Raw genomic sequence first — 9,562 nt, forward strand, 5'->3', positions numbered from 1 at the left:
TTAAATCTCTGTCTGGTTAGTGACATTCTTGCTAGTGGAAAGAGTTAGCATTTTTGCTGTCATCATCGGCAGTCCCTCGCAGACAAGAATGACTCTCTTCCGTTCTCAAGATGAGTCTGTGGGTGGCTGTATAGTCCGATGCAGCTACCGCAGGCTCTGTTACACCTGGGGCAGACGGTGGTCATGAGAAGGGGTGGGTGGGGCAGCGTGCTCCTTTCGCTGTTTTCGCCTGGCTTCAATTTTTTCCAAACGGCCAAGTCTGGAGGTACTCAATGCCTTCCCGGATTCTCCTCCTCCACTTTGGACGGTCCTGGGCTAGTGATTCCCAGGTATCTGTGGGAATGCCGCACTTCACCAGTGACGCCTTGAGGGTATCACTGAAATCGCTGTATCAAAACCCTCAATGAAAACCTCTCCCCTCCCCTTCAAGCTGCTTACAATCCTGATTTGGAAATACATCACCATTCCTTCACTGTTACTGGGTCAAAATCCTGGAATTCCCTCCCTACCAGCATTGTTGGTCAACCCACAGCATGTGGGCTGCAGCAGTCCACAACCTTCTCAAGGGCAACGAGGGATAGGCAATAAATGCTAGCAATGCCCATGTCCCACATATACATAAAAGGATAGCCTAATCTAATTCTTAATAGACCTAATTCATAGCACAAAATGGCTTCCTGGAGACAGTGTTTGTGGTCTCAGAGGTACAGAAAGATCAGGAAAATGTATTGATGCAGTGTTTGACGAGTTTGACGTTTGGAGTTGAAGCATATCATTAGCAGCATCTGAAAGTTCTAAGTTGCACCTGGCTTTCTGAACGATCACTGAAACCTTAAAGACCTGAGAATGTTTAATTCCCTGTCTCTTTGAACAGCACAAAAACCTACTCTCTACACCCCCTTATCCTCTATTGAGCAGAACTCTTTCACTGCTGAAATTAAACTTCACCAATCAGTAGTAAATTTCTAGTAAATAAATCACTTTAACCATGCTCATTTCACAGAGTATAAAATGTGATACAGGGGAATTTATGAGTTCCCAAGATGGACCAGTGAAATCGTTTTACCACCTAGTTTAGTTCAAAAACAAAACTGAGCTATTTTTTCACATGTCCCTCCTGAAGGGATTGTCACCTCACTGGGATATGGTTCCACAGACTCCAGAGGCTCCCCAATACCTTCTCAAGTAGTAATTTTAATGGAATCCTTCACTGAGTCGGCCAATTGTGGGGCCTCCCAACTGATGATGGCCCTTGCTCAGTTACTTCACTGGGGGCAATTTTGGAATGCTAATCACCTTAGCCAGTTTTTCCTCCCTTACTTGGGGGCACTAAGAAAAATATAATGGTCCCAAGAACAAACATTTTCATGAATGCTAAGATCAGCTACCCAGTATAGAAAGGGGCCAAGGCTCTGGGTCTGTATAGTCTCAGCTATTCCTCAGATAAACCCACTAGTCTTGATTAAAGTAGAGTCATCATAGAATCCCTACCGTGTGGAAACAGGCCCTTCAGCCCAACAAGTCCACACCAACCCTTGGAGCATCCCACCCTAACCCATCCCCCTAAAGCTACACATCCCTGAACACTATGGGGCAATTTAGCATGGCCAAACCACCTAGCCTGCACAGCGGGGGGAAACCCACGCAGACATGGGGAGAATGTGCAAACTCCACACAGACAGTCACCTGATGGTGGAATTGAACCCAGGTTACTGGCGCTGTGAGGCAGCAGTGCTAACCATTGAGCCACCGTGCCAAACTTCCTCTGTGCTACTCTGTAAGAGTTTGTAGCAAGCAGTATGATTGGTACTGAAAACAAAAAATGCTGGAGATCACAGCAGGTCAGACAACATCCATGGCGAAAGAGAGCAAGCATTTGTTTTGAATCTAAATGACTCTTTGTGATATGTTGATATCACTGGTACCTTCTGGATAATTACTTTAAGAAAGAGTCTCTTTCCAGTGCAATCTTGGCAAGTGTGAATTTTGAGCGTAAACCCTTTTGAACCTTTCACGTTCAGCCCCGATGTGAATTGTTCTTCTATACTTTGCAACAACTATGAGAATATTAGCTTCGGGATGACAGCATTCTTGGCCCCTTTCTACTAGTTTTGTTTTCAAATGTAGCAATTTCATTTTTACTTCCTCATGAGATGTTAGTTTCTTTGCTTTTTTACTTCATTTATATTGGGCTGGTGTTAATGTAAGCTGGCCATAGACCATAGCCATCTTTACATACTGCAGAGGAAATTGATTTAATTCTTCTACTCTGGCTGTCATGTCTGGATGTACAATTTCAGAAAAACCAGCTGCTCTCTCACATAGAATGATCTTCTTCACTTCAATCTACGTGGTGAGTGTTGGCAAGCTATTGACTGAGGAACCTCATGCTAAATCCAATGCTGTCCCCCACCTTCGGTTGTCCAGGAAATTCCAGGACTTAAATTCCAGGACACTACTGCCAGCAACAGATGGGCGGGGGAAAAAAAAAATCAAAAGGGCATTGAAAATACAAGCTGTTCTCTCATTTTCTTTTAATGCTTGTGTTTGTGGTTACAAAATAAAATGAAGAGGAGGGTAAAGGAAAGGGTGATTGGGTGGGATGGTTCATTTTTGGAGGTTATATGCTGCAATTTGACAAAAAAGTTCAACCCATTGCTGGCAACCAAAACACCATCAGTATCCACAGGATGAGCATTAAACAGGAAACAGTATGAAGCTATCGGGAATAGACTCTGTTGCCCAATTTGTTTTCTTTCTGTTCAATAGAAATCAAATGCAATTTGAAGGAACCTTATGAATGCTTCAAAAATTGGCTGTTGTTGTCTGCTCAATGTATGGTTCAAACATGGAGTTTCACTGCTCTGCATCAGTATTAGATTAAATGTTGAACTTATAATCATCAGAGCCATTGTAAATTAGTACTTATTTGATAATGCTGAGCCTTTATTAACAGTAGACAGTTTTCAAGTTATTTAGGATGTACAAAGGTATGAAATTCATGAGCCTTTCATTAGAGGAAGATGGGTATTGGGCAGGGAAAATGTGCAATGCTACATAAACTCATAGATGTGAATTTTGATTTAGCGACAAAATTAACACTCAAGGCAATGAATATGTGCCTGAAGAACATGCTAGGCAGTTTTCATAGAATGGTACAGCACAAAAGCCCATCATGTCTGTGTTCACACTGAAAGAGATATTCAATTCATCCCATTTTCTTTGCCTTTTCTCCCTTATAGCAGTGCATTCTTTTCCTTTGCACACAAATATCCAACCCCCTTTTGAAAATTATGTTTGAATCTCCTTTCACCACTCTGTCAGTCAGTGTAATCCCAGATCGTCACAACTCACTGCATAAAAAATGTTCCGTCTTCTCTCCTCTGATTCTTTTGGCAATGATCTTGACCTTTAGCACAGGAGGTTAACAGGGTAGGGCAACTAAGAATAGGTAATAAATGCTGGCCCACCTAGTGACACGCACATCCTGACCAAAAATAAAAGAAAAGATGCTGAGAAATTGTAAATTCCTTGACCAGTCATAGCAATGCAGAAGGGCACTGTCTCAGGAAAAAGATTTGGATGGAGATGAGAAGTTTCTTCACTCAAAGGTTCAGGAATCTTTGGAATGCTCATCCCCAAAGGGCTGTGGAGTCACAGTATTGAATACATTTGGGGATGGGGTAGACAAATTTTTGGTCTCTCAGGAGACCATGGGAAGCAAGCAGAAAAATAAAAATGAAGCCCAGGATCAGCCAAAATAGTGAATAGCAGAGCAGGCTCAATGGGCTGAATGGTCTACTCTTGTTCTTATTTCTTGTGTTCTTTTATCTAAAATCTATGTCCCCTGGTTACCGACCTTTCTGTTCTGCCAGAGGAACAGTTTCTTCTTATATTATTATATGAATACTTAGAATAGTTACACCATGTACTTTAGTTCACCGTTTGAACCAGTTTATAATTAAACACTCAAACAGTAAGATTGGACCAGTACAACATTCAGATTTCAGTGCCTCAGCTTGTGAAAATGACATGGTGTTCTTTTTTTCTTAGTGGCGTTTTCCGTTTGTACAAGTTTTGAGATGTAACATTTTGACCATTAGTGTTTGTTTTAGGAAAAGTGATAAAGCCTTTTCTAACATTCAGCTTAAATTGGGAGAATTGGTTGAAAAATCACATAGCTGGAACTTCCGGGCTAGTGTTCCATGTTTACATGCTCCTGCACAGGGAGAAACAAAGGGAAACTTCAACGCAGTGTAATTTAGTCCAGCTGGAATATTCTTTATCTGACGCCATCCTGTGTGGAAACATTCATTTGAACATTTTAGATAAATTCATCACATGTCAGAATATAGTAATGTTAAGACTAGGTCACAACCCAACAAACGCTTAATTTGAAAATCCTCATTTCAAGTCCCTCCAGAGCTTCAAATGTCAGAGTCATATAGCATGAAAACAGACCCTTCAGTCCAACTCGTCCATGCCAGCCAAGTTTCCCAAATTAAACTAGTCCCACTAGCCTGTGTTTGGCCGATTTCCCTCTAAACATTTCCTATTCATGTGCCTATCCAAATGGCTTTTAAATGTTGTAACTGTACCTACATCTATGACTCCAAGTGGCAATTCATTCCACATACAAACCATCCTCTGTGTGAAAATGTTGCCCATTATGTCTCTTTTAAATCTTTCCCCTCTCACCTTAAAAATATGCCCTTTAGTTTTGAACTTCCCCACCCCAGGGACAAGACTCTTTCTATTCACATTATCTATGCTGCTCCTGATTTTATAAACATCTCTCAGGTCACCCCCTCCCTCCTACGTTCCGGTGAAAAAAGTCCCAGTTATCCAGCCAATCCTTATGACTCAAACCCTCCAGTCCTGGCAACATCCCAGTAAATCCCTCGAGCCCTCTCCAATTTGATAATATCCTTCCTATCTTGTATAACCTCAACATGACGTCCCAAATCCTATTCTCAATGGTCCGAGCAATGAAGGCAAGCATGCTAAACGCCTTCTTAACCACCTGTCTTCCCGTGATGCAACTTTCAAAGCACTATGTTCCTGAAATTGTAGGTCTCCCTGTTCTAAAACACTACCTAGGGCCTACAATTAACTGCCCTTGTTTGTATACCCAAATGCAACAGTTCGCATTTATCCAAATTAAACTTCATGTGCCACTCCTCAGCCCATTGGCCCAACTGATCAAGATCTCTTTGTAATCTTAGATAACCTTCTTCACTGTCCACTATACCTCTAATTGTGGTGTCATCTGCAAACTTACTAACCATGCCTCCTAAATTCTCATCCAAATCGTTTATATAAATGATAAACAAAAGTGGACCCAGCACCAATCCCTGCAGAACACCGCTGGTCACAGGCCTCCAGCCTGAACAACAACCCTCCACCGCTACATTCTATCGCCTATCTTCAAGCCAATCTTTATCCAACTGGCAAGGTCTCCAAGAATATCATGTGATCCAGCTTTACTAATTAGTTTACCATGCGGAAGCTTGTCAAAGGCTTTACTAAAGTCCACAGCTCTGCCCTCAATCTTTTTGGTTCCATCCTCAAAACACTCAATCAAGCTTGTGAGACATGATTTCCTACACACAAAGCCTTGCTGACTGTCCCTAATCAGTCCTTGCCTCTCCAAATGCATGTAAATCTTATCTCTCAGAATCCCCGCCACCAAATAAACCAGCACTGATGTCAGTCTCACAGGTCTACACTTCCCAGACTTCTCCTTACAGCCTTTTTTTTAAAAATAAAAGCACAACATTAGCCACACTCCAGTCCTCCAGCATCTCACATGTGGCTGTAGAAGATACAAAGATCTCTGCAAGGTGCCTCACAATTTTCTCCCTAATGTCCCACAATGTACTGGGATACACGTGATCAGGTCCTGGAAATTATCCACCTTTTATGTTTTTTAAGACCTCCAGCACTTTCTCTTCTGCAATGTGAGCAGTTTTCAAGACATTAATATATATTTCCTCGAGTTTGCTAGCTTCCATTTCTTTGTCCACAGTAAAAACTGACATGAAATATTCGTTTAGTATCTCACCCCTCTCCGGTGGTTCCACACAAAGACAACCTTGTTGATCTTTAAGGGTCCCTATTCTCTCCCTAGTTGCTCTTTTGCTCTTGATGTACAAGTAGAACCTCTTTGCATTATCCTTAACCTTACCTGCCAGGGCTACCTCATATCCCCTTTTTGCCCTCCTGATTTCCCTCTTAAGAATGCCTCTACACCCCTTATACTCTTCAAGAGATTCACTTGATCCCAGTTGTCTATACCTAATATATGACTCCTTATTCTTGACCAGAGCCCCACTATTTTTATTTGTCCATTGTTCCATATTCTTACCAGCCTTACCCTTCACTCTAAGAACTTAATGTTTCTGAGCTGTCAATTTGAAAGCCTCCCACTTGCCAGTTGCCTAGCTCTATAACCCCGTCTTGCTGTACCGCTGTCAGGTTTCTGCACTTCTCTAATCCTAGCCTCCTGCACATCCTGGATTTTTATTACTCCAGCATTGGCTGCCTTGCTTTTAGTTTATAAGCTCGAATTCCTTCTCCAAACCTCTGTGCCTTTTCAGCTCACCCTTTAAAACACATTAAAAATCAGATTTTTGACTAAGCTTTCTCCAAACATGTCCAATTTAGTTTGATAATGCTATTGTGAAGTGCCATGGGACTTGTACAATAAGTGGTGCTTTTAAGTGCAATGCTAATGTAATATGATCAACAAAATGTCTCCTATTTGCTTGATCTAGAAATGTCTAATATTCTCCCAAAGCAACCACAAATCTCTGATCTCAGCACTAATTAGTACTAAACTAACAAATGCACTCAAGGCAAGGCGACAGTGTGACTGTTTTAATGCTGTCGGGTTGGTAGTGCTCTCCTGGGATTAAATTAAGACCCATTGTTGGGGCAAACTAAAAGGAGATTTGAGCTGGTGGCGGGGGGAGAGAGAATGGAGGCAAGAACAGCCAAGAACTTGGTAAATTTCAAAAACGAGGCGGTCCTGCGGAATCTAACTGCAGAATGCCAACAATAATTTTTACATCTGCTCTCCAGCAGAAGATCAAGTGGCTGGTGGGCCAGAAGGAGTTACAACCACAGGAAGCCACAGTTGGGGTACTCAGGGAGGTTGGGAGGTGGGAGAGACCCACCAATCAACAGTGAGGGTTGGGGTTGGAGGTCAAATCGGATTGAATTCAGAAAGGGAAGGCATAAAGATTTTCTTGAGAGATTAGGGTTTCAGGAGGGATGCTGTCTGGGAGTTCTGAGTCCTGAAAAAAGAACACAGCTCCTTCCTGCACTGAAAGAGAATGAATCAGTTATGTGAATGAAGTATGCCACTTTCCCATGCTGCAATATTAGGGTACAGGGAGGGGTACATTTTTAGCACATAGGGCTCATGTTCCACAATTTCACTCCTTACTCTCCTCCAACAACAGTGCCTCCTGTCTACTATCAGAGGGTTAATATAGAAGTTGATAAATCACCTGGACTAGCTTAATGTGTGTGGAATATAAGGAAGCTATTTCCCAGCATCAATAACCTTTAAATGGGTTTAAATTACACTCCTACATGCAAAATAATTAAAACTGCAACCATTTGATGGATGGTTTACATGCTAAATACAACATTCTACGACCACCCACAGAAACATTCCTCAATCGGCCAATTACCTCAAAAGACAACACAACTGCCAAAAATCCAACCTTTCAGTCAGAATAATCTAGTTTCCGTTTCTAGCTTCAAGTCAGATGAGATCATTTGGAGTTTCAACCATAGCCATGACTCAAGCCCTGTTCCATCAGGCTGTCCTTCTGACAACACAGAGTAGGAGTAGGTCAAGTCCAAGGTGATAAGAAGATGGGAGATGGCCACATAGTACTAGCATCACTCATATTTAAGTGTTGTGCTTGGAAGCTCCCTGGCTGTTTAATCATCTTAACTTGTCGGACATTTGATATTTGTGGACATTTTTGGAAACTCCTGTTTAGTGCTGAAAAAAGACAACAGACTTGCATTTCTATGGCAGCTTTCCTGGCTTCAGGACTTCCTATTACATTTTGCAACCAATTAGCTGCGGATGCTGTTGTAATGCAGGACACGTGGCAACCAATTTGCGCACAGCAAGCTTCCACAAACAGAATATCACAACAATCAGATATTCTGTTTTAGTGGCATTGTTTGAGGGATTAATAACGTCTACGTAAGGGGGATTGGAATTCACCTGACCATCTTCAAAACAGTGGTAATCAGAACTTTGATGTGCACTAATCAGAACAGACATCTTGGTTTAATATTTCACAAAAGACACAACCCTCAGTCAGTACAGCACTCCCCTGTGCCAGGGAGCGTGTACAAGCAGCAAGGATGAATCGCTGTGATATACAAAGGTGATATAGGTCACGCCTAGCAGCAAAAGCTATGCCCAAGCACTGCATGGCCTGGCAGCACAGTGTTGTTACAGAGGAGCTTTCAGTTAAGTAAAAAATTGATCCTTACTAAAACTTCAAGTTTACTAGATACTGAGCAGATTACAGCACACAGTGAATCCTACAAGCTTTCCTGCAGGCGGTGAAGTCAGACTGTGTCCTCTAGAAGAATCTTATCTTGTTACTGAGACTAACCAGACTAAAATCTCAGCATGAAATGGAAAAGAGTTTATTCTGCCAAGTAGGTGACCTGATGGAGTTCCTGGAACACTGGTTTCCTTTAATATATCTGCCATGGAGTCCATTGCATTTCCACTTTCCCACTCACCCACAAACACTCCTAATTAAAGTCATATGGCCAGGTCAGTGAGGACGGGGAGTCTGCCAAGGGATCTGGCCATAGTTAATCAACTTCAGTAAAACAGAGCCAGCCCCTCAACTGAAGCAGTGTAGGTGGGAGCTCGGAACAAACTGCTCTCCCAATGTCACAGTCTACAATTTCTATCTATACAAGCTGCTTACTTTGACTTTCACTTTCAAGCCTTAACTGGTGATGGTTTAACTTGACGGTCACCACGCCTCAAGTGACATGGAGGGGTTGAGAAGGAGAGTCCTTCATAGTAACTTCAGCCGGTGCAGGAATAAAACCCACATTATTGGCATCACCCTGCATCACAAACCAGCCGTCCAGTCAACTGGAGGGGGTCAGTTATCTCAGATTCCATGAAGTACTCTCTTTCACAATCTCTCCCCTCATCTGAGGTATGGTGATGCTCACATTAAAACTCACCAGTATTCGTCTTTTCTCTCTCTCTGAGAGTGCAGTCCTGTGGTCCTCTGGGACTATGACAACTAAACCTTTACTTTTTCTCCCTTGAATTGAAGAGGACATTTGGCACCAAGTACAGTGCATGGCAAATACCTACACGTGGCATCTTTTGATGTGGGGAGGTTGTTGTGGGGACTTGAACCTGGAGCTCCTGCTCAGAGATAGGGGCAATAACCACAGGAGCTGTTTGCAGGAAAGTTATAAGAATTTTATCCAAATTTTAAAATTTTACACCCACTCCCTTGCCTCACATCTAGATTCCAGATCTTCCTACAGC

Source organism: Rhincodon typus, chromosome 38, assembly GCF_021869965.1.
Source record: "Rhincodon typus isolate 14 chromosome 38, sRhiTyp1.1, whole genome shotgun sequence".
In the NCBI taxonomy this organism is placed as follows: Eukaryota; Metazoa; Chordata; class Chondrichthyes; order Orectolobiformes; family Rhincodontidae; genus Rhincodon; species Rhincodon typus.